The sequence below is a fragment of the Hemicordylus capensis genome, chromosome 2 (genome assembly GCF_027244095.1).
Source record: "Hemicordylus capensis ecotype Gifberg chromosome 2, rHemCap1.1.pri, whole genome shotgun sequence".
Lineage (NCBI taxonomy): Eukaryota > Metazoa > Chordata > Lepidosauria > Squamata > Cordylidae > Hemicordylus > Hemicordylus capensis.
Genome location: NC_069658.1, coordinates 166,911,441 through 166,937,108, shown reverse-complemented (window position 1 = coordinate 166,937,108; position 25,668 = coordinate 166,911,441). Strand labels below are relative to the sequence as shown.

The following is a 25,668-nucleotide window of genomic DNA, read 5'->3' as shown; positions in this document are numbered from 1 at the left end:
CCTCTTCTGATCTTGCTGCCTTGAGTAGGAGGTTCCCTGGGATCTGGATAGTTTGGCTGGAATGGCTACAGTGTAGGGTTTGGCATGGGGCTCAATCTTTGTGGGGGATAGAGAGGGCCCAATGCAGGGCATCCGCGGCCATAGGCAAGCTCGTAGTTGCCACAGGCAGGGTGGTTGTGGTCCAGTCAAGCCTATTGGCCCCCTTGCCTTACTTATTCCAGCCGGATGGGGCTCACTTATCTAATGAAGGATGTAATCTGTATTTGCATAATATCCAGAGGGGGATTATGGAGGTGTTGGAGAGTGTTGGGGCAGGAAAGTCAAGCTAGGCTAACCTCCCTGTGTGGCAGGGACAGTGTGGGTTTGGGTGGTAAGTAGATGGGATGGAACATCGGTGAGCACCCTTGGGCAGTTTAATTGGTGATTGGTTAACCGCTCCCTTGTGGTTTGTGTGACCCAGGGAGGATGATTTGCCATGAAACCTGCTTCAGGACTTCACTAACCCTTGGGCTGCATGGTCCAGGGTGTGCAAAGACCTTGAAGGATCCAGGCCCCCTTTGGGAGTTGGCTATGAAGGGGAGGGAGCAGGTTTTCACCTGCTGCCTTCCAGAGCCAGAGTGTGCCACCCAAGCAAGGCACAGGGAGGACCGGAATGTCAGAGCCCGGCTATTGCTAGGCCCAGCAATCTTGGGGAGGGGGGCTTACCCCTGTCCAGTCTGCTTATCCTGTTCAGTAGTTAGTCAATAAAGCTGTGGCCCTTTTAACCCACTAATTGGTTGTCTGTGTCTTCTTGGGGTCTGTGTCTGGGGACAAGCAGCACAGCCTTCAGTAATTAGTTGGGGTGGGGGACAAAAGAAGCAACTTTTAAAAGTGGTGATTCTCTTTACTGAGCAGGGGGAGAGCAACTGGCCCTGTCCATCCCCAGCGCAACATCCCTCCAGTGGCTGTTGCTGGTATCTGCCTTATGTTTCTTTTTTAGATTGTGAGCCCTTTGGGGAAATGGAGCCATTTTATTTATTTATATCTATGTAAGCCGCTTTGGGAACTTTTGTTGAAAAGCGGTATATAAATATCCGCTGTATTTGTTTTCCCATGGAGAGCTAAGGCAGTGATCTTTCGCATAAGGACACATATGTAATAAGAACCAAGAGTCTCCCTATTTTCATCTGTGAGAGTGGGGAGGTAGACTGGCCACCAACAAAAAAAAGAGAAGAGTTAATCAAAACCTAGAAGAAGATGAACGCTTGTCATGTTGGGCAGGCACTGTGGCCTGGTAGTTAGGATGGCTTTCCCATTCTTTGCCATCCTCGGTTCAACCCTGTGGGGCCCTGAAACAAAGTTTACTTGCTTCCTACCACCTCTTTCTTCATATGACCATTTTACAAAAGGGAGGCATCCTCTCCCAGGTGCTGCTTTGTCAAAACCTCGACTGGACACATCATCATTAAAATCCAGCACGGTGAGCAACTGTGCTGCCTGTATTAATAAAACAAACAAGCAGGAATCCAAAGCCTGAAAAGGTTCTCCAGAATTGCACAGCACATTCATTTAAAAGTTTCTTTGTATTTCATATTGCAAAAAGAGCTTGATTAAAGCCATTTTCTTTGCTGGTGGTGTACTGAAGCTGAAGTGAGCATATTTCAAAGAGACGTCTAAAAATTGTTCCTCTTTTGTCCTTCTCAGCAGTAAATCCTCACCCCCATTCCTGCTTTAAGCCATCATTTAACAAACATATTGGAAATGAAAAACCCAACCCCTTCTACCAGGAGCTGCTCTTACCTCCCACACTCACCATTACATGCTATAATTAGTACAAACATGGGAAATATAAATAATTTCCTGCTGCAAATTTTGGCCCCACTTGCAATGAGCTCCTGAGGCAGTAATTCTCAAAGTAATTTTCTTCTGGAGTCTTACTGTACAGCCATCAACATTTACCAGTGGTCACATAGCTCAGTCTTCTGATAACAAAGGCAACCCACCCAGCAGAACAGCAGAGGAGGAGAAACAAAACAACCATGCTTCTGTACTTTAACTCTACCAAGAATCCTGACACGGTGTCAGGAGGATTCATGGCAGCTGCAGTTTATTGCCTCTGTAATAGCTAATATTGGGACATCATCTTCAATTTCTCAATTACTCTCACACAAGAGAGGCCTGTGGCCAAAGTTGTGGCTGCTTATTTCAAGACAGTGTGAGAACATTCAGCCTCTTCTGCTCTACTGGGAGTCTGCCCTCTTGCCCAGTCTACCTTTCCCTCTCAGGATCCTCCCTGGTCTTCTTCTATGCCCTAATTCCCCAGAACCAACCACAGACTTCAATTCCTAGGCCCCCTTTGGCTAGTTTCATTGTCAAACTCTGCTTTTTCTTTTCTTTTCGTATCCACCTGTAGGCCCTTATCCCCATCTTTCCCCTCACATATGGGCATTTTAGTCCAGGGACCTATAAGATAAAAGTAGCTAATGGCAGCCAGATTGCCTTCTGTCTATGTTGTCCCTTTGTAACATTAGGTGGCTGAACCAGTTACTCCAGAGTCTTCACATCACCTAGACACTGAAAGCATGCACCATCTGTATCACTCAGGAGATCTCAAAACAGACATAACTGTGGTATTTTTGGTTAATCCGTTCATTGATCCAGGCCAGCTTTTGAATGGTGCTTTAGTCACTTGTATTCTAGTCCTGGAGTAGAGGCTGGACGTTTTCAGTCTGGATACTCACTTTTCATATTAAAAAGCAAGTGAACCAGACTATTTTGGTAAAACTTCTTTTGAAATAACAGTCTTATTCATGTATTATTCAACCAGGTACACAATACCTAGGTAGAGGCTAGCCTCATCCTCTACACTGATATGTTCCTTAGCCACACCTCCTGCTCGCCTTGGATTCAGTGTTTGTCTGAGAAAAACAGCCTGGGGACACTTTCCACATGAGATTTATGACCAAGGACGCAGCCACCACTGGATTGGGATGGGTGTGGGGCAAATGTCCCTGGACCACCAGGATCAGGGCCCCTCCCCAAGATACCACCTTGTTCCTCTCCCACAGCCAGCTGGCAAATGAAGTGCTGGCTGGCTGGCACACTCCTCTTCTGCCCAGCTGGTGCTTCGTTCAAGATCCCTCTTTCTGATACTGGCCCCAACCCTTGCATCAGCATCTGCACACCGATGCAAGGGGCATAGTCAGGATTGGGAAGAGGGGCTGCTCTGCCCCTCTTATGATCCTCCCCAGTCAGTCAGTGCTTTGTTCAAGAGCTGGCTGACTGGGTGCTTCTTTCTCTGCCTCATGCTCAGCAAGGCAGAGAAAGATGCACCCAGCCAGCCCTTGAACAAAATGCCAACTGGGGAGCATTGGGAGAGGGACCAAGCAGCCCCTCTTCCAAATACTGGCCATGCCTCCTGCATCTGACATGATGCCCAGCTACAGTTTGGGTAGGGGCCACCACTATCTTCCCTCCATTATCTCCACCCTTCCCTGCCTCCAGTTTTCTTCCTCCCCCGCTTCCGCACCTCTGCACCTTTCCTATCTCCCAAAATTAGAAAGGGGAGGGACATTCACAAAGTGTGATCAGGATCAGTCTGGAATCAACCTACACCTCAGGTGGGACACCAGGTGTTGGCCACCCTATCCACCCAGCAGTCTAGCCCACCACTCGCAAGAGGCACTCTGGCCTTCCTCAGGAGAGAGTCTAAGGCCACTCTGCTCCTCTATACTTATTTTTCCACTCTGTTCCTTTCTTCCTTTTTAAATGCAGCAAGCTCAGCAGCATGAGGAGAAAGAGCAGCAGAGGCAGGTGGAGTTCTCCCCATATGGCCCCTGCCCCCATGAGGTAGGACCCCTTCAGTCTGCTCCATTGAGGGGCCAACCCTGAAGGGGAAGACTCCTTCTCAGCCTCCATTAGGCCTGAAAGGCTTAGCAAAAGTGCCAAAATCTCTAGGAGAAATTGTTTGCCAGGACCTCTGGACTGTAGAAAGGGCCCAGAACAAGACTGGGCACAGAGCAGTTCCCAGGAATCTTTGCACTTCCTCTTGTTAAAGTTTTCAAGTCTGAGAAGCAACTCCCTTACTGGGTTCTGCTGGAAGGTAAGTCTGCTGGAAGGGGTAGCTCTGAGGTTGTTCATAAGCTGCTCAGGGATTTTGGCTCAGACTGTTTCCAACATCTCCCCCGTTTGAAAACTCAGCAGTCTTACTAATAAAATCTGTTTTTCATTTGGCCCCGATATATGCATTATCACCCCTGCATTCTGTGTGCTCTTATTGGTCTCTGAAAGAGACACAGGGAGTAGAAAGGCTTTCTCCAATATTTGTTGTCCTCAAAAATCAATCCAAATTCATAAGCACCTTTGTAACATGCTGTTACTCAACAGTTTGTCTCCGAAAGTGTATTGTCAACTTATCCCCATCAATTTCTTTCTTTCTTTCTTTCTTTCTTTCTTTCTTTCTTTCTTTCTTTCTTTCTTTCTTTCTATGAGATTACAACAGTGCATAAACATGATCAAGGATGGTAAAATATATGTGAGTATACAGTAAAAACAGTTTTTAACATTGTGTTAAATTTTATATAGTTTTAATGTTTTTAATTTTGTTTTAATTTGTATTTTGCTATAAGCTGCCCAGAGACATGAGTTTTGGGTGGTATATAAATGTGCTAAATGAATAAATAAAATAAAATAAAATAAAATAAATCTGATCATGCTGCATTTCTCCTTTGGTAGAAGTTTTCTTGGTCTGTCCACTCCAATGAAAAAAATTATGACAGCCTGGAAACAGACAACAGTTTTTAACAAGAGCTGAAACAGGTATATTTCCCTTTCTTTTCTCCCATGATTATAGCTTTTCAGAGAGGTTTTGAAGTTTTCTGAAACATTACAAAAACCTGCAGAATGCTAGATAACTAAAACAACAAAGCATCTTGTGGCACCTTAAAACCAACTGATACATCATGGGCTACAGCCCACTACCTCAAATGCATGGCATAGTCACCTAAGAATTTTTTAAAGTGAGGCCAAATGATCAAGCAATGCAACAGGTAGCTGGGCAACCGGATTGGCCGACCACATGGCTGCCTGCTCCATCACAGAGCAGGCAGGAGCTGCAGAGATTGGGGGCCACACAGCCCCCGGAAGTTCCAGGATGTCCTGTGCAAGTGTGCGGGGCATCCTGGAGAGACCCCTGAGCCCAGGAGGCTGCTTGCACAGCACGGCGACACACGAGCAAAGAAATGAGGTTAACAGAGCGCTCGCTCTGTTAACCTCATTTAAGGATGTTCTAGGTGGGCTAGCCACCTTGGGAGCACCAGGCTGGCCCACACCAAAGCCCAGTAGTTCCCATGCACCACAGAAAGTGGGTTAAGCTCCTTAGCGTGCTTTCCGTTGATCATGGAAATAGCCTCACAGAGTCCAGTCAAATGAGGGCAAGATCCAAACAGTGTGGGTGTGACCAAATCCCAACCACTGGTAATGACTAGGCAAAAGCAAGATCAAAAGTTTTAACACACACTTAGAGAAGGACAATTACTTCCTTCTTAGTGAATGGGACCCTCCAGTAGCAACTGGTGTGGTTGGATTGGGGATGGGGAGAGCTGGTCTTGTAGTAGCAAGCATGACTTGTCCCTCTAGCTATCCCTGCGAACTGGGCAAAGAGGCACCTTTTACCATGGTGATTCTCTTTATTTATTTAGCAGGGGGAGAGTAACTGGCCCTATCCACCCCCAGCACAGTACTTCCAGTGACTGTTGCTGGTGTCTATCTTATGTTTCTTTTTAGATTGTGAGCCCTTTGGGGACAGGGATCCATCTTTGTTTATTTCTCTGTGTAAACCACCCTGAGCCATTTTTGGAAGGGCGGTATAGAAATCGAATGAATAATAATAATAATAATAATAATAATAATAATAATAGCAGCAGCAGCTAAGCAGGGTCTGTCCTGGTTGCATGTGAATGGGAGACTTGATGTGTGAGCACTGTCAGATATTCCCCTCAGGGGATGGAGCTGCTCTGAGAAGAGCAGAAGGTTCTAAGTTCCCTCCCTGGCATCTCCAAGATAGGGCTGAGAGAGATGGCTGCCAAGCCGCTGCCAGTCTGGGTAGACAATACTGAGCAAGATGGACCTATGGTCTGACTCAGTATATGGCAGCTTCCTATGCTCCTATGGGGTGGGGGTGTGGTAAATGAGTCTCAGGTAAGGCTCATTCTCACTCCTCACACCCCATCCTGGCTGCCTCACTGTCCCTTGCTGTACTCAGCATGGTGTTAACCCCTTGTGCACAGGCTGGTCATTTGCCAGGCTGGTCATTTGCCAGGTTGAGAAACTGGGCAAATGACCAGCCCATGTGCAAAAGGTTAGTGCCATGGTCAGGTGTGGAGAGCAGAGTGAGGCAGCTGGGATAGTATGAGAGAAGTAAGAACAAACCTCACCTGAGCCTCATTTACTCTCTCCAGTCTGCCTATATTGGCCACCACTGGGGCCCTCCTGACATGAACAGCAAGGGAGTATTTGCATTGCAGCATGACGAGCAGGCTTGTTGTTAATTGTTTTAATTGTCAAGCCTTCCTCTGATGAGATCCTGTGAGAAGCAGAAAAGTGGGGTATCTATAGGACAACCATTTTGTGTTCCCTCATTCAGAGTTTGGGAGGGGATGTGCACACATGCAGGACCTGCTGTTCATGCAATAGAGGTTTTTCAGGCCTAGATACAGGCCCCCCACATATGTCCAGGTAACTAAGGTCAGGTAGCAAAAAGCAGTAGCGGAGAATGGCTCCTCCAAAAAGGAAAAAGAGAGCAATAGGACCCGATTGCCAGACAGAACCAGATCCAGCTGAGGGTCAGCTTTAAGCAGTTCTCTCTATGCAAGGTTGGCGTGGTTGGAGGAGAGATCACCTGGGTCCTCTATGGTCTTAGTGAGTAGGCCCCCTTCTTGATGCCCATGGCTAGACAGCCCAAATCAGGTCCAGAAGCAGCGCCAGCATCTGATGGGGGTGAGAGTGGGGTTTGGTCCAGGAATCTTGGGCAATGATGCTGAGGCGCCCCAGTTCTTAAGAATGATTGGGGATTTAGAGAGGAGGCTGGCTGTGGAGGCTCTGCTTCATCTGTTCCCTGTACCAGCTTCCATGCTGGGGCCATTTAAGGCCCAAATGCATTAGTCTCCCCTACCCGATCCTTAGTGGCTGGTGAGGCTGGTTGAGACACATAGCATCCAGGTGGACATATTGTCCACCTTAAAATACCTGTGGTATACAGGGGCTACAGTGATCAGCAGAGGTATCTTTTCAGGGCCCAACAGAAGTGTCACCTGGAGCAATGGGAGTGGCTGGGTTGACAGGGCACAAATATGGGTACTGGTCATCATTCAGCACTGTCCCTGACTGGTAGAACATTTGGAGTGGCAACAATGGTGTGGGCTGGTGCAGCAGTAGAATTGGCAGCCTCAATATTGACCTTGGTGGCAAGACCAATCCTGGGAATTCCAATGGCACCACCCATGGGCATCTTGGGCCACCTATGAGGAATTATTCCACATGCATTGCATGATGGGACAGGAAAGATGGGGAGCTTTCATGGGATGTTGTGTTGCAGAACAAGACTGCTTTGGGAAAGTGTGCTGACAGCAGGTATTTACTCCCTGTTGAAATGTCCAGGGACCATATTCGAAAGCAGAGCAGGGCAAGGAATCAGGCATGAAGGAAGCAACCCAAACTGGTTTGCTAGAACTATAACACTTCTGCTAAGTATTTTGATTCTTCATGCAAATGCAAGCAGAAATGCACCCACCATAGAAAGACCCACCAAGGATGCAAACCAGGGCAAAGTCTGCTTAGAGATTCAGCCAAGAGAGCAGATGCCATGCAGACAGCTAAGACTGTCCTAGGAAGGGTGGACAGAAAATGAGAAGCTACAAAGGGCTCCAATGCCAGTGTGGCTGCAGGCTCTAGCTAAATACTTGCACAGATATCTAGATAGGGTGAATGCTCTCTACCTGTTGAGAGGTTTTCAGTTTGATTTCCACATTCCCTATGAAGGCAAGCTTTTAGGCAATCTAAGAATTTAAAGTCAGTAAAGAGTTTAGAGGAGGTAGTCTTGGCTAAACTAGTTAAGGAGGTTGAAATGGAGAGGACCTCTGGACTAACTTCTCTTCCCTTGGCTAACCTCAATTCTCTTCCCTTGGCTTCCCTCCGGTGGGCAGGGGGAGTGTTTCCCAAGAAAGCACCTGTGGAACACAGGATTCTCCATCCTCTGTCCTACCCCAAAGGGGAGTTGGTGACCAACTCCACTGACCTGAAGATACACGTTGTCAGATTTTTCAATGCTGTAGTGGCCATGGTAAGACAGTTGGGGCCCTGGACACTAATGGCTCAACGTATTATCAAGTCTACATTCCAATTATTTCTTGTTCTTCCCAGAGGTTTTACATTGTTGGGTACAAGTGAAAGGAAAGTATTATTTGGACAAGGCCCTTCCTATGGGTTATTCAATTTCATGTGCTACATCTGAATGTTTGAACACCTTTCTCCAATTGTGCTTTTCTCTTGACATTAGTTACTATACAGTCATCCACAGCTTTGATGATTTCCATTTTGTGGCCCTGTTAGCATCTCCCATGTATGGACATGCTCTCTTGCTTCACTAGACTCAAGAAGGAGTTGGGTGTCATTTTGCCCCTGAGAAGACGGCTTACTCTTTGCAGTTTTTGGAGGTTGAGTTTGATTTGGTGGCAGGTTTTTCCTGCTGCCCTGGAACAAGTTGAAGCTTCTTTGTTCCCAGATCGAGCAGTTGTTTAACTGAAAGCAACTTTGCCATTTTACCTATACACTTAGGTAAGGTGTCCTATGTACCATTCACTGTTCTCCATGCAACAGAGAGCTGGTCTTGTGGTAGCAAGCATGAATTGTCATCTTTGCTAAGCAGACTTTGCCCTGGTTTGCATCTGAATGGGAGACTACATGTGTGAGCACTGTAACATATTCCCCAAGGGAATGGGGCCACTCTAGGAAGAGCATCTGCCTGCTTGCGTGCAGAAGGTTCCAGGTTCCCTCCCTGGCATCTCCAAGATAAGGCTGAGAGAGACTCCTGCCTGCAGCCTTGGAGAAGCTGCTGCCTGTCTGGGTGGACAATACTGATGGATTGATGGATCAATGGTCTGGCTCCATATAAGGCAGCTTCCTATATTCCTGACTTCATAGCTATTCCCAGGATTTGTTGACACTAAATTCCATAATGTTGAGCTTGTTGATAACTTCCAAACTGGCCAAACTCTGGCCACACAAGTTACATCATAACCCAAAGAGGGTTGCTTTCAGTTACTGAGATTACAGCATCATTACTCTTTTGGTCCTAAATATCCCTTTGTGAACAAAGAAGTCATGGAGCTGCAGTGCAGTTTCGGAAGCTAGGCAAGCATGCCAGTGTTGTCTAGGTGACGAGATAATGCTGTCTTCCCACACTGTGCTGGCCAAGTGCCTAGGCAGCACTGAAATGCTTGCCTAGCTTCTGGCCATGCTGCATGGAAGGATGCAACATAGTACTGCAATGCTAGTAATGCAAGAGGAACCCCATGCTGTGCTATGCAGCTGAAGCCCAGCACAAGAACAGAAGAGAGTAAGCACTGGCCAGTTACCTAGGAAATGTGGGCGGTGCTTGCCTAGTTTCCAGCACTATGCACAGAAGCTAGGCAAGCAAGCATTCCTGCACTCCTTAGGCAATATGGTGATCTCCTTCCTCACATACACCAATGGGAGAACTTTGCCCAGCTTCCCAATCCTCAAAGCATAAGCATAAGCAGCCTGCGAATGAGCCTGTGAAGTTAGCAGTTATTTTGACTCATGATATGGTTCTATTTTGACTCATGATATGGGAGGAGAACTGGTCTTGTGGTAGCAAGCATGACTTGTTCACTTAGCAAAGCAGGGTCCATTCTGATTGCATATCAATGGGAGACTACATATGAGCAGTATAAAATATTCCCCTTAGGGGATGGAGCTGCTCTGGGAAGAGCATCTGAGGTTCCAAGTTCCCTCCCTGGCATCTCCAAGATAAGGCTGAGAGAGATTCCTGCCTGCAACCTTGGAGAAGCCACTGCCAGTCTGTGTAGACAATACTGAGCTAGATAGACCTAGTCTGACTCAGTATATGACAGCTTCCTATGTTCTTAAGCTGATTGATTGATTGATTAAGTCTTAGCAGTCGCTAAGAATTGACACCTACTTGACGGCACATAGATAAATTCTCTCCAGGATTATCTGTCTTCAGCTTGGCCTTTAAGGTCTCTCAGTGGTGCATTCATTGCTGTTGTAATCGAGCCCATTCACCTTGCTGCTGGTCATCCTCTTCTTCTCTTTCCTTCAACTTTTCCCAGCACTATGGGCTTCTCAAGGGAGCTGGGTGTTCACATAATGTGTCCAAATTATGATAGTTTGAACCTGGTCACTTGTGCCTCGAGTGAAAATTCTAGATTGATTTGTTTTATGATTCATTTGTTTGTTTTCCTGACTGTCCATGGTATCCTCAAAAGTCTTCTCCAGCACCAGAGTTCAAAAGCGTCAATACTTCTTCTATCTTGCTTCTTCAAAGACCAGCTTTCGAATCCATAGAGTGTCACAGGAAAAAACATTGTCCGAACGATTCTGATCTTTGTAGGTATAGACAAGTCACGGCATCTAAATATCCCTTCCAAGGCCTTCATTGCAACCCTACCAAATGCTAGTCTGTGGCGTATTTCTTTACTGATGGACTAACTTAACTGTTCCTAGGTTAGCGGAGCTATTTTGACTCATGATATGGTTCTCTGCAGGGCTGCAGCCCCAGGGAGTGGGGCTGTGAAGACCTGCTCTCCTCCTGGCTATTCCAGATCCCATGCCTGAATTTTCAGCTTACTTTTAAAAATGAGAGTTTTTAGTCCTTTTACTGATGGGAATATTAGGAAAAGCTTGCCAGCAGTATGGTTGAGTAAGAAGAAATACATCTATATATTTAATTCTCTAAGGAATACCCATGGCTAATCCCGTGTGTGGCAGCTCTCGCGAATGTTCGTGAGCAAAAGGACCTGATTGGGCAGGAGGAGCCTGTGAGAGCAGAAGCACCATGGGTGATTTAGCAGTGGGAATTCCATGTGCAGATAGGGAGGAGGAGCCTGTGATGGTTAAGGCTGAGAGCCAGCGTGCTGTAGTGGTTAGAGTGCTGGACTAGGACCGGGGAGACCTGAGTTCAAATCCCCATTCAGCCTTGAAACTAGCTGGGTGACTCTGGGCTAGTCACTTCTCTCTCAGCCTAACCTACTTCACAGAGTTGTTGTGAAAGAGAAACTCAAGTATGTAGTACATCACTCTGGGCTCCTTGGAGGAAGAGCGGAATGTAAATAATAATAATAATAATAATAATAATAATAAATAAGGTCCGTTGGAATGCAACTGTTAGTGGTTGGAAGATATTCTTGATTGTAGAGGACAGGAATCTAGATAGATAGATAGATAGATGGCTGGGGTATGAGAAAAGAGGGACTGTGAGGGAGGAAAGAGCCCCTTCAGGAGAAGGAGGATGTTGCTGTGTGAATTAGATGAGGAAACAAGACAAACAAGATCTGTTAACTCAGGGAGGGAGGGGGGGAGAGGGAGGAGGAGAAGACAGACTGAGGGAAAGCGAGTGGTGGAGAGAGAAAGAGAAAGAAAGGGAGTGGAATAGAAAAAGAAGGAAGGGCAAGGGATGGGCCCGAGCCTGTCAGCGGCCTGAGGGGAACAAGCAGCCATGACGGCGGCAGCAAGGAAGGGCCCAGTCAACTGCTGCTGCTGTTTGGGGCTACTGGGTCAACCACTGCTGCTGTTTGGGCCATTGGTGGAGGGAGGGAGGGAGGCAGGCAGGCAAGGGTCAGGCCCAAGCTGTCAGTGGCCTGAGGGGAACGAGCGGCCATGGCGGTGGCGGCAGTAAGGAAGGGCCCAGTCAACTGCTGCTGCTGCTCCTGCGGGGAGGAGCAGGAGCGGGGCTCAGGTGAGGGTAAGGAGGTGTCTGGGGATGGGCTGCAGCTTGTCCAATAGGCACCAGCAATGCTGCAGCCACAACCAAGAGGGATGAGAGGGATGGAAGCAACAGGATGGTGGAGGAGGAGCAAGAGTGCAGTTCAGGTGAGGGTGGAGAGATCTCTGAGGTGAGCGGGGCTGTTGCAGGGGGTGAGGGGAGCAATCAAGTACTAGCGTGGGTTAAGCTATAAGTATAACCCTAGCTCTGTGTGGGTTAAGCTAGTATAAATAATTTCAAAGCAGCATTTGTTTAAAATTTAAAATCACAACCTATATTTATGTCCTTTCTGTTTTGCAAGACCCCCTTTCCCATAGGCCACAGTATTTCTGACCACTGGCCTGGTTCTCTGCTATGAACCTTTGCACTGCATCAATCCCTTTCCTAGGCCTCTCAGACATTATGCTGAGCAAACTCAGAATTGTCTTCAAGTGCCCGCTTAACAGCAAAGGCAGCCACTCCTGATTCCTTGATCAGTGTACCTGAAGGATGCCTGTGTTTACAAACATTTGCCAATTTCACGTCACTGTGCATGAAGAGGTTCATTGTACTTTGAGGAAATACAGGTCAATAGTTGCTTTATGACCTCTTTATCATAATTGTGAACACTGACTGACTTGACAGACTGTCTTATTTATTCATTCATTCATTTAAAATATATATACCCCGCCAGGGTGGCTCACGACATTAATAAAATAGATATAATGTAAAATAAGGCGAGTAAAGTTAGTGAAATTAAGTTAAGCAAGTTAAAAGACCAGGTTAAAACCAAAATTAAAATTACATTTTTTAATAGTTTCAAATTAAAAGTTATTTAAAAAGCTAAAAACTTAGAGAAAACAGACTTTCACCTAAAGCAAAATTTGGAGGTGAACATGAAGGTCTCTGCTTAAGCAAACTGAATTTTAAGGGAGAGGGGGGAGTTTTAATAAGGTTGAATGGTTATTTTTCCTATGAGTTCTGCACATCCCAGATCATATAAAGGGAATCAGTCATTACATTAGACTATTAATTACGAATAATATGGAAAATATTTATGTACAAACAGAACAAAATGCTGTGCCAAAAACATTTGTAGACCATTTCATAGGATGATCTCTGTTGCAAAGGAGATGCGGGGGGGTGGGGGAGGTTTCACACTTTAGCCAGGGCCATCTAGGATGTATGCCCTGTGGGCCCTGACTCTAAGGCACCTTGGTTCTCCAGATGCGTGTATACTACAACTCCTATTATTCTAGCCACAATCGCCAAATTCCACTGTGACTGAGGATGATGGCAGTTGTAGTTCAACAGCATCTGAGGACCCACAGTTGGGAACCCCTGCCCTAGAGGAATGCAATGTGCAAACAGGTTTGCTAACACAAGTTTATCCCCCCATGTTGTTCATACTTTACATTACACGTACGCTCCAAACATCTTCCAGGTAGGCCGAGAACAATATCATGTCTGAATTGGCTCTGATGAGGGAGTTAACTTGTTGAAACCTTAACTTGTTGGACATATCTCTTTTGAGGCCAAGTGGACGACGCTGACTGTCACTCTGGAGATGATGCTATTGACTAGCCATTTCCGTCTTTTGTTACTTGTTCACATTTTGCTGCTCCCCCCGCCCTGCTTCAGTAGTGGTGTGAATGCCACTGATCAGCTGTTTCCATGGTAACGGTTCCAGCAGCAGCATTCCCTCACCCCCATTTTCCAATAAGAAAAACATGTTTGCTGCTTTGAACCCAGAGTATCTGCATTTTGTTCAGTAGTTGGTGCTTACATATATATTACTCATGGCTTAATATTTGAACAACTGGCATTTGAATTATTCTTCCCATCTTAATAACGTAATTCTTTGCCACTGTTTTGTGTTCTGTTTTCTTTACCACCCTATGTAGTGCTTTCAAGGCACAATTGCTATTTTAAGAGATCACGCCAAAGGATTCTTATTTAACCCATGCCCATATTTTGATTTTACTTCATAAGCAGAATTCTTCCCCTTTTCTTTGGAGAGATCTGTCTTGTATTGCCTGACATCCTTAGCCTTATTTCCAACCCAGTGCAAAAGCAATGCGATTTAAACTACTAAAGTCCTATCAACCAAAATATGCTTACATCTGTAGGAGATGCAGCTCCTGATGCCATCGACTCTTAGCACCAGCAACCTATTGAGCACTAGGGGCATTAGGGATAGAGATAGCATTCCTACTCTGACCATGCTTTTTCTGTCTAACAATTCTCCTTTGTGAGACTGATAGTCTCAAGTTTCATTCTCTCACCTGGAGAGAGAGACATCCTCCTTCTCCCTTCTCCACTTCCTGTATGTAGCAAGCAACTAGGCATGTAGGCTTATCTATCTCCCTGAAGGATTTCCTAAATAAACTACTTTATTTAGAACTTTAACTCCATGTCTCCAGACAATATTAATTAGCAGTGCTCTCCTTACCTGTGCACTTCTGCTGTAGCTAGGGTGGATAAAGAAATCTCCCCTCCAAACTCTCTAACAACATCAAAGTGTTTCAGCTGTGTTGTGAACTGGACCTGTCTTGAACAGATTCATGGTTCAGTCTTCTGCAAAAGTTGCTCTTGTTTGCACTGCAAGGCCATGCAAATAGGTAATCCTAAAAAATCATAAAAAAACAAAAAAAAAACCCTTTGTGTAAAAGCCAGTTGTCATGCAGTAGTGTGGCCAACTCATATAATCCCATCATGAGGCTGGGCAGATAGGAGTTGGCTTGATCCTTAAAGTAAATTCAACTAAAGCAAAAACCAAAACCTTTGGTTTACAGGGGCCACATTTGCACATAAAGTGGAACTGCAGATTCCACTCCCCACCCCCACTCCTTTGTCCAAATTTGGATGTAATGAAGAGCAGTAAGCCTGCACTCAGCGAGACTGTAGAGAGGATGGTGAACAAACATAGGTGGAGAGAGGGAGGAGCTTCCTCTCTCAACTCTGGTTGAAGAGAATGCAGCCTGAGGTTCCAAATTTGGACACAACACAGGCTGCATTGAACCTTGGGTTGGGGTAATGAAACTCACTACAACCCAAGGGTTCAAATTGGCATTCCAAAAAGAAAATCTTGGGTCGCTTGCATTGTGGAACTGGAGTTGCACCCATTTAGACGTAATAGTTTGGGAATCTATGGCCCCTTAAACTCTGGTTTCATGTTACTTGCGAACATGGCCAGGGATAGTTATGGGTGTGGCAGCTCCAACTGAGCTTCAAAAAGTGAGGAAATACAATGGGCCATGATGTTCACACCAAATCGTGTCCTCAAGGTTATGATTTTGTAAGCCAATACAATATCTCAGATTGGACTCATGCCCCTATGGCATGAACAACACGGGCCATCAAATTTTCTAGCTTTATGAAGCTCAGTTGGAGCTGCCACATCCAAACCTATCCTTATAAGCCAAAGTTATTTTGCTTTAATTGAACTTGCTCGCTTAAAACAGAGGCTCCTATATATGCTGCAGTGTGAAACTGAAAATACTGCTTTAGCATTGGAGGTGTAATAAAGAGGCAGACATGAGTGCTTGGGTTTAATAACACAGGAATAAAAGGGGGACTTTAATCATAAAACCTGCTATGATACAAACTTGCTATGATACAAATAAAGTATGTGGATGTAATCTCTATTGTTGCCTTGCAAGGAAGATGGCTTTATGGCTTCTTTTCAACGTCTGCTCTTTATAAATTAGCTATTTTTCTGTGGATTAATTAAAAATGGAAACACTTGGTCAGCAGGCAATTCTGGGCTTTGAGATGCCTGTGTTCTAGCACAAATAGTGCAAACAGAAGGTTTTAGGAAACCACAGAAAGTCAGAGGGTCAGGTGAAATAGCATGATAGAATGCTGTTTTTACCTCTCCACTCGTGTGCCAATGTCATGGGACACAGTTGAGAAGGGGCAAAATCTATTTCTCACTGAAGATCTGGCAATCTCTGAAGGCAAGAGGCAAATTCATTCCTCAGACCACTGGGGTCAATGAGTGTGTGCCTTACTACATCCTTTCCAGTATGGAAGTCTCACACAGGTTCTGTTGCTAAAACCTGTGGGACCTTCCCCCGATTGCTATGTCTCCTTCCACTGCATGCAATGCAGGGAGCAGTTACAGTTAGATATTTATTCTGTAGCACAAGCAGCAATATATATACTCCCTCTAAGTCTACACAAAATACATGAGCGCTTGACAGCAATTGCAGAGATGAACATCCAGTAATTGTTTCTTTAGGTTCTGCAAATTATAGTAATTATGTTGTGTACATTTTACTTCTTATTTCTGTGCTTGGAAGGTTTAAGTACAGTGTACAGGGCAGGATTATCTACTCACAATCTTGTATGGGCCCTAGTGTCATGAGACTTGAGTAGTTCAGGTTTGTATTTCATGACTGCACTAGGGGCCCAAACAATGGTGATTCAGTTGGATTCTGTCCGAACAAACTTTGTAACCTCAGAGCTTGGGAATAAGGACCAAAAACTCCTCTTATGTGAAACAATATGAAACGTTATGAAAAAAGTATGGGAGGGAGGGAGAGCATTGTAACTGGATTAAATTGTGCAAATTAAAGTACTTATCCTAATCTATACAGAGAGTAGATACGAACATTGAAAAAATGAGGCTCTCCACACAAGCAGTCCCCACAGCCTGCTCTCCCCACAGATAAGTAAGAAGACATCCCTGGGTGACCAGATCAGCCGCCCACATGACTGCTGCCCCCAGACTTCCAGGGGCGGTGGGGATCAGGGGCCACCCAGACCCTGGAAGTCGCAGGATGCCCCATGCAAGTGCCCAGGGTGATTGTATGGAGCATTCTGGGGAGACCCACAAGGCTGGAAGACTACTTGTAGCCTCAACCCCCAGCTCAAGTCCTGAAGAGACCTCCAAGTCCAGGAGGCTGCTTGCAGCCTCCCAGCCAGGGGTCTACTCATGTGTCACCGCGTGCCGCGGCGATACACGAGCAACAAAAAGCAGTTGACAGAGCACTCATTCTGTTAACCTCATTTAAGGGGAGGGTGCTTTAGGCGGGCTAGCCACCTTGGGAGCACCAGGCTCGCCTGGTGGTTCCCACAATCCATAGAAAGCAGGCCTCTTTCTTTGCATATCCCCCTTTTTACGATGGTCCAAAGCCACCTAATGGTGCAGTGGGGAAGCAACCTGCCTAGAAAGCAGGAAGCTGTTGTTCGAATCCCCGCTGGTGTGTTTCCCAGAATATGGGGAACTCCTATATCGGGCAGCAGCAATATAGAAATGTGCTGAAATCTCATACTGCACGGGAGAAGGCAATAGTAAACCACTCCTGTATTCTACCAAGAAAACCACATGGCTCTGTGGTCACCAGGAGGCGACACTGACTCAATGGCACAGCCTTTCCTTCTCCCCCTTTATGTAAACCCAAAACTATCAGGGTAGTGTGTATCATCTCTAGGGGCACCCTGGCTTCTGGGGCTCCCTTGAACTCTCAAATGCCCCAAGCGTTTCCTGGCTTTAGGAATGGTATAAGAACCACAGAGCTTCCCTTATCTCACTAGGGGTGTGCATTTCGTTTTGGATGCAAAACGTTTTGTGCCCAAAACAGGCCATTTCGACTGTTTTGTAGCCGCAACAAAACATCCAATGCTCAAAACAGAAATTTTTGTAGCCGAAACAAAATGTCCCTGTTTCGGATACAAAACGTTTTGTATCAGCTGTTTTGGAACTGCATTTTGCAATCATGAAAAGTCTTTCTCCTTCAGTCTCCATTTTTAGTTTTGACATCTGTTTGAATTTCTGGCCCTTCCAGTCAGCAGATTGGCCAGTGAAAGCATGGGCTGATCTGCTGGCAATTGCCTCCTTATTCCTTTTAAGGAACTTTAAGGGTAAAATTTACCCTCATTGGCCAGTGGGGCAGTGTGCATTTCGTTGTTGTTTCACAGTGTTGTGTATAGATCAATTGCATTTCTGGGGTGTGTGTGTGTGGATGTGCATGACCTTTGGAAATCTGCCTAGTTCTTTGCAAAGCTCTGCTGTTGTTGTTGATGTGTGATGTTGATGTTATTTGGGGTTAATTTGGGGCAGAAAGGGGGCTTTGGGGGCAGAAGAGTCAGTCAAGTGGTACTGCCCCAATGAGTGCCTGCTGCCACACAGATTCCAAAGGAATTGAGGAAAGGGCTAATTTTTAAAGACTTTCTGACGTTTACATGTCTTTGGGGCAGAAAGGGGGCCTGAGGGGCAAAACAGTGGGTTGGGTGCCAGTGCCCCAAGGGGTACCTGCCACAACCCAGATTCCAAAGGAATAGGGCTGATTTCTTAGGAATTGTTGAAGTTTACACGTCTTTAAGGTTCCCCACTCCCAGGGAATAATTGAGGTTTCAGCAGACCCATAAACTCCACCTGGGGGGCACTGGGGTGGCTGGGAGTGAGTGGTGGTGTAGTGCACATAGGGTGCCAACCACTCCCATGGGTTGCTAACCAATGGGGTGCTGGGTTCTGTTGTTTGTGAGGTGTTCTGAGTGTAGATTCTCTGGTAGCAGATGAGATTTTCAATGACAAACCATGAATCCACTCTCAAATGCTACCAGAGAATCTACACTCAGAACATCTCAGAAACAACAGAACCCAGTACCCCATGGGTTAGCAAACCATGGGGGTGGTTGGCACCCTATGTGCTCTGCATCACCACTCGCTCTGGGCCATCCCGGTGCCCCCCATGTGCAGTTATGGGACTTCTGAAACCATCATCATTCCCTATGGGGAAGAACTTTAAAGATGTGTAAACTCCATTAAATCTTTAAAAATCAGCCCTCTGCCAAATTCCTTTGAAATAATTCTGGCAGCTTCCTTGCCCCCACTGGGCACTACTACCCACCCCACTCTGCTCTGGGCCACCCCTCCCCCCCGACGTGAAGCTATACTTTTGCTGAAACTCCATTATTCCCTAAGGGAAAAATCTTAAACTTCAAAAATTCACCAAAAATCAGCCCTTTGCCCAATTCCTCTGAAATTTGGGTGGTAGATTCCATCCATTTGGCACTACCATCCCCATCCACTAGTTTTGCCACAGGGCCATTTTTTTAAATCCAAAATGCTTCGGATTCGGATTTTGCAATTTTGAACAAAGAACAAAATGGGAGTGTTTCGGATTGGCTGATTTCAAAAAAAGAACAAAATGGGGGTGTTTCAGATTCGGGCCAAAAACAAAACAGGGGGGAAAAAACCACAACCCTATATCTCACCAGCTTTAGTCTGCTTTTTTGTGACATAAGGGCATCTCTTTCCATTTCTTCCAGGAAACTATAGCACTACATGGGGATATTGGGAGGGTGGGTAGTATATCAAATGTAATATTGGTTTTTGCACTTTGATTGATTTGGAGTCCATTTCATCATGGGGGTATTGGCAGTTGTATTTTTATGTTTATAATTTATGGCTGCTAGGCATCAACCAGCAGGGATTAAACTTTATTATAATGGCCAAGTTTAAGTATTTGGCAAGGTTACCTTGGAAACTCATGTGCTAATAGAAGATGGCTGAGTATGCCAAGAAGGTGAAGACTTTATTGAAAAAGGAAATATCATCAAGACAAACAGGAGAAAGTAAAGCTGAATTATGCCCCTAATCTGAAGATAAAAGGAAACTGCAGACAAAAGGAAGCTGTTTCCCCTTACTGAGCGTTAGGTTCTTAAAGAGCTGTGATCATTCAGACATGGTCAGCATTGGTAAATAGTAATTTATTATTATTATTATTATTATTATTATTATTTTATTTTACATTTATATCTCGCTCTTCCTCCAAGAAGCCCAAAGCGGTGTACTACATACTTGAGTTTCTCTTTCACAACAACCCTGTGAAGGAGGTTAGGCTGAGAGAGAAGTGACTGGCCCAGAGTGAATAGTAGGGATGTGCACAAAATGGATTTTGAATTATGTTCCGAGCTCCAAACAGAATGCAAAATCCCCAGGATGTTCCGTTGGAAAAGCCAGTTGACATTCTGACTTGGAACGTTCTGACCTGGAACGTTCTAAGCGCGATTTTGACTCCAGAATAGTGCTCTTCTGGTCTCTGCACACACATGGCAGCCATTTGTATGGTGGTGCTGACCACACAAATGGCTGCCGCATGCACACAGAGACCAGAAGAATGCCATTTTGGAGTCCAAAATGGAGCTTAGAATGTTCCCAGTGTTCCGAGTCGAAACAGGGTCATTCCGTTCCAGACTCAGAACAGGCCCTTCATTTGAAAGGCATTCTTTAGACCACAAACCCGTTCTACAGTACACATCCCTGTTGAATAGGTGGATTTTCAGAGGCTTGGCCAATATTGTGAAACTGGCCCAGCTGCAACTAGGCAGATGCCAGGTCAAATACAGTTCTGGCAAATGTTGGATTACCAGATGCCCCTATCTTCGCCAATGATTAGAAAAATCAGCTGCTTTTTCTATCACATGTTTCAAATATGTGATAGTTAATTAACTTTCTCTCTGAAGATATGAAAAAATTCTATGCATTTTTAAAAGTAAGTTTTAGCTGTGTTAATAGAGCAATTACTAGTAGAAGCCAAAGGTTATTTTAATTTTTATCACATTTGTATATAACCCATGGACTTCAGGAGGATTGTTCGATTTTATTCTCACAACAACCCTGTTGCATAGGTTTGGCTAAGAGATAGTGGCCAATATTCAATATTGAGAGCCAGCGTGGTGTAGTGGTTAGAGTGCTGGATTAGGACCGGGGAGACCCTAGTTCAAATCCCCATTCAGCCATGATACTAGCTGGGTGACTCTGGGCCAGTCACTTCTCTCTCAGCCTAACCTACTTCACAGGGTTGTTGTGAGAAGAAACTTAAGTATGTCGTACACCGCTCTGGGTTCCTTGGAGGAAGACTGGGATATAAAATGTAAAAATCATAATAATAAATAATAATATTCAGTGAGCTTTATAACACAGTAGAGATTTAAACCCAGTTTCCTGATTTCCAGGTCTACCTCTGCAAACACTACACCATACTGTTATCCTCTCTTACTTACCTTTTGTACTTCTCCCCATAAATAAGATGTCCCTTGTCCATCTGTGTTTTTTCCTCCCTGATGTCTTTTCTGTGACATCAACACAGTTTAGCCAATGTTATGTGTAGGGACAAAGAACACATGTTCACTACCTGGTGGCTTTTGTAGAGCCCTTCCTCCATGCAGTAACTTATGCACAGGAGTGAGCAGAAGGTGAGGCGTGTCAGTTACCTTTGTGCCTTTCACACCAGGGAAAAGGAGGATATAAAACTCTTTGCCTGAGTTTTGACTTAGAAGGAAGTGACTGAGGTACAAAAGATAATGGGGCCTTTGGGATTATGAGCCATTCTATGGATCAAATCAGAATTCCAGAGGTCTCGATTGGACCCTCACACTGCCAGCTGCCTTCCCTTCCCTGGGATTTGTCCTTATTTGGAGTTTCAGTGCCTCCCCCATTCTTCTCCTTCTCCTTTGCAAAACACAGCTCTCTGTTGTTGTTGTTGTTTCACTATAATTTGACACTTTGTTCTCTATGACATGCTAAAATACCATCTAATCAGAAACCCTGTCTTTGCGGTTATGGTGTAGAGACCCACAATTAAAGTTATTCAACTGTTCATATAGCGGATCAAATCCTCAAATGACCAAGAAATTTACATCTTAGTTATGCTTTTCTCTGGAAAAACAATTTGTACACATACTTGGATGTGTACAACACAAAATGAGACTCCTCCACCATCTACATTTCAAATCCTGGCCAAAAATCTATCACAACATACAATAGCTGCTTACCAACAGTCAAATAGTAATTATAGTCTCAGGCAGCTGCCCAGACTTCTCTGAATTAAGCTACCGAGGAAACCCCGCAACCAATAATCTAGCCTAGTGTAGCTGCTTCTGATATAAATTAGTATTAGAAATGCCCAACTGTTTTACAGGTTCACAGCTTACTGATGCTACCAGCCACAGATAATTTTGCTAACTTGAAGTGGCTTGAAGCAACCCACACTCAACCATCTGCATCATCCTCATTCTGACCAAATCCAGAGCCTCCTCCTTGTGTTCCCCAAAATATGTCCTTTTTTCTGGGTCCTTTGGCCTATCTGATTGCCTCAAGCTTGCATTCTCCCTAAAAGATCAGGTTCATAGTCTGGTGTTGGCTCATAGATCCAGCTTTGTCACTGGAGGCCCAAGTGGAATGCATGGCAAAGTGCACCTTTCTGAGGCTGAGGCTAATGTGCCGGCTGCAGTCCTTCCTGGACAGCGACTGCTTGGCCATGGTATTTAGTATTAATTGATTTAAAACATTTATATCCCTCCAGTTGAGAGTGAATTGCAAGAGAGTTTGAAAACATACAACCTACCAGATGAGACTATTATAGTGCACAGGACTGTCTTTGAAGACTGCTCAGAACACAGTGCCCTACTGTTAACTGGGATGGCTGTTGGGAACATGTTTCATTGTTGCATAAGCAACTCCATTGGTGTCTGGTCCATTGCTGAGTGCAGTTGAAAGTGTTGAGGCTTACTTATAAAGCCTTACATGGCTCGTAACTTTGTTCCTGAAGAATCTCCTATTCCCACATGCACCGAGCACAGGCCACTCCAGGTATGGGGCACCTCTGTCATGAGGCCACATGAGGTGATGGCCTTAGACAGCAAGTGGGTCACGGAACGGCAGCAGACAGCTTGCATTTGGGGACAGCTTGCATTTGGCTGCCTCTGTCCACAGCTCTTGAAGTTCCATTATATTTTGCCCTTGGTGTTCTGGGACAGATCTAATCTCCCTTTTCTTAGTTTAACTCTTTTGCTGCTAGGGAAAATCTAAGCACCAAAAGAATTGTGCTATAAAGTTTCACACAGCTCCTGTTGCCACGGAAACTGCTGTGTTCATGTCTCCTCATGTGGAGCTAGGATTTTTAGAAAGCTGCTCACATTAACTGACTCTGAGGAAGAATTTGAGGGGAAGATACAATAATTAGTTTTTCAAAAAACAAAACAACAAACCAATAACCTGAAGTGCATTTGCTATAATTTCCACATATACAACACAATAATACAAAGAGATGAACTTTTCAAATGGAATTTAAAAATGCATACCTATCTAGTTAGACCCATGATTATTTCATGTACTTGGAAACTCATATATCAAGGGATAAGACAGACTTCTGAATGGGTTAATGTATGACTGGGAAACATATGGTGGCAGCCATAAGGTAATTAATTCGCTAGTCACCAACATGCTATCTTGGCCACTATAAACACATTAGGAAAAATGCAGTTTCTGAGCAGTCCAGGAAACTCGTATTCAGAAGCCTCCCTTGCCTTTGTGAGTTTGTTTTAACCACTATGGTTGACTGAATCCCTTGAGCTTGGAGGGCTTTTAGAATCAAGCACTCTGCAGGCACTCTGCCCTGGTCTCCCTTGGAACTTCCAACCAACTGCCTATTCCTGCACCCCAAACCCAATTTGTTGCACATGCTGTGCCCAAGCCTTGCTTGGAAATCTTGGAACCAGATGCTTGATAAGCACCTGGTTGCTATTGGCCCTGTTGGATTACATGCCAGCTCAGCAGCCTTGGAGACCACTGCAGCCCAATGATAGCCTTAGTGCAGCATGAAAGTTGGATCTCCAACCAGAAATCCTTCCCTTCTCTTTCAGTATCCCACTTCTCAGCAGAATGGCAAAGGTATACACTGCCCCTGCCCACCTCATAAAATTGTTGGACAGTTGGATCGTGTCAAATTTCAGTCAGCAATATCTTGTTTCAGTTGGATTTCCCATAGGGATAAATGGGAAACATAAAAATTTAATAATTTCCAAATGGCTGGGCAGAACGTGCTTAAATTTCACGTGGTGAAAGTACATGGTGATAATATTAAGTCTGTGGCACTTAAAGGAGATTGGTTCACCTGTTGATTTTTAATGATTTTTTTTTAACTTAAAGTGTCATAACTGCTTTGATTTATGGCAGGAAGTTATAAAAAGGGGATCAATGCACGTCATGCTGGAATTAATCCAACATTTCTCAACATGGCCAATGTTGGATCTGATAGCACTGCTGGATGGATACAACTCTTACCTAGTGGGGTCAAGGAGGAGTCAGCATGGAGTGGAGGAAGGCAGCTGCTGTCAGGGCACCTGGGTTCCTGGGTTCCCTTGGAGACAGAAATCATAGGGATTGATAGGGATGGCACCTGGCACCTGGGTTCCCTTGGAGACAGAAATCATAGGGAGAGGGTGCAAGGCTCTTCTCCTCCTTCTTCCCATTACAGTCATACCGAGGTGGAAATTCCTGCACAAGCAAGGTTAGGAGTCAGATCATGGGGCTGGGCTGGGCAGGCAGTCAATACATCTGGGACAGCCAGACAGACAATGAGGTTGTGTGCCTCTTGTGTCCACTACTAACACAAGCAATGGTTAAGGCATAGGACATGCTTTTTACTCTGTATTTTAATCTTCTTTTGCAGCAATGACAGTCTCAGTTGGTCTTGGCCAAGTTGAAGTATCTGAACTTAACATCTGGGGATGCACTGTTAGAAGGGAGTGTGGGAGGCTTCTCAGAGTTGGAAGCCTAGGTGGGTAAGTCCATGATGGGAAATGGTGTGGGTCCCTCATCTTTGGAGTTTTCAACCAAACAGCTCTTCGCTGCCCGCTCAGAGACTTGTTATGCAAGCGGCGAAGAGTCAACTAGGAAAATTCTTGGCTGGAATATTGCCGGGTGGAATGGGAAGAGAAATGATGCAGAGTTTATTACCTTCATCCAACAGTGGGATATTCTAGTGTTTCAGGAGACGTGGACAAAAGATGAGATCCATATCAGCGGCTATACCATCTACTCACTGAAAGCCCACTCGGATTCCAATGGGGAAGGCTGAAGGCTGGCTTAGTATGTTGTATATCGCTAGCCTTGAATGTAGAATCCATCCGATTAGCTGACCTTCCCCCCTATGCAATGGCAATTTTGATCAAGGCTAGGAGTGGAGACTTTTTGTTGATCAATGTTTATTTACCTCCTAGTCAATCAATTAATTCCACTACTACGATTTGGGAACTGTTGGATATATATATAACTGAAGCATTACTGAATTTCCCCCATGCTTCTATAATTCTTATGGGGGATTTTAACTCCAGATGTGGTACTGATGATAAAACATTGATGGCCTCGCATTTTTGGAAATGGGGAGATTGCACAGATGGTGCCTCTCTCACTAACCGTTATTCTAAAGATAAATTTATCAACTCATCAGGAGCCCAATTGCTCTATTTAACTAAGATACATGAGTTGACCAGTTTAAACGGTACTATACCCCCAGATATTCCTGGGGAATATACTTTTCTTTCCTTGCAGGGAAATAGTGTTGTGGACTATGTTATGGTTTCCAAATCTATCCTTCTCTACGTATCCTCCTTTGAATTGGATGAGCAAATTTTTAGTGATCATTTACCTATGAACATCTATTTAGGTCTTCCTCAGGAAAGGAGAGGTAATTTGTTCCCCTGTGCTTTTGAGGATAGCTCTGCCAATCTAAGCTGCAAAATAAAATGGTCAAAGGAGGTAGAAAATGAGATTTCCAGGTTCTATGATTCTCCTGAAGGTAGAGATTTCTTTAACTCCATTGTGCAAGTTCACCTGGGACCTCAAACAATTGTTGCTTATGGAAAATTAGAAACTGCTCTTATGCAAAAGTTTC

The 25,668-nt window shown here is 44.9% G+C and overlaps 1 long non-coding RNA gene across 2 annotated transcripts; it reads right to left on the bottom strand.

Moving 5' to 3' along the window:
* Positions 1–1,444: 1,444 nt before the first annotated feature.
* LOC128348210 (uncharacterized) lies at positions 1,445–13,643 on the bottom strand. Of its 2 annotated transcripts, none has more exons than XR_008317999.1 (2): positions 13,391–13,643; positions 1,445–4,463 (listed from the first exon to the last, which is right to left on the bottom strand). It is a non-coding gene; the product is annotated as an uncharacterized LOC128348210 (long non-coding RNA). The 2 variants fall into 2 exon arrangements; XR_008317998.1 differs by having other exon boundaries at positions 13,407–13,643.
* Positions 13,644–25,668: the final 12,025 nt, after the last annotated feature.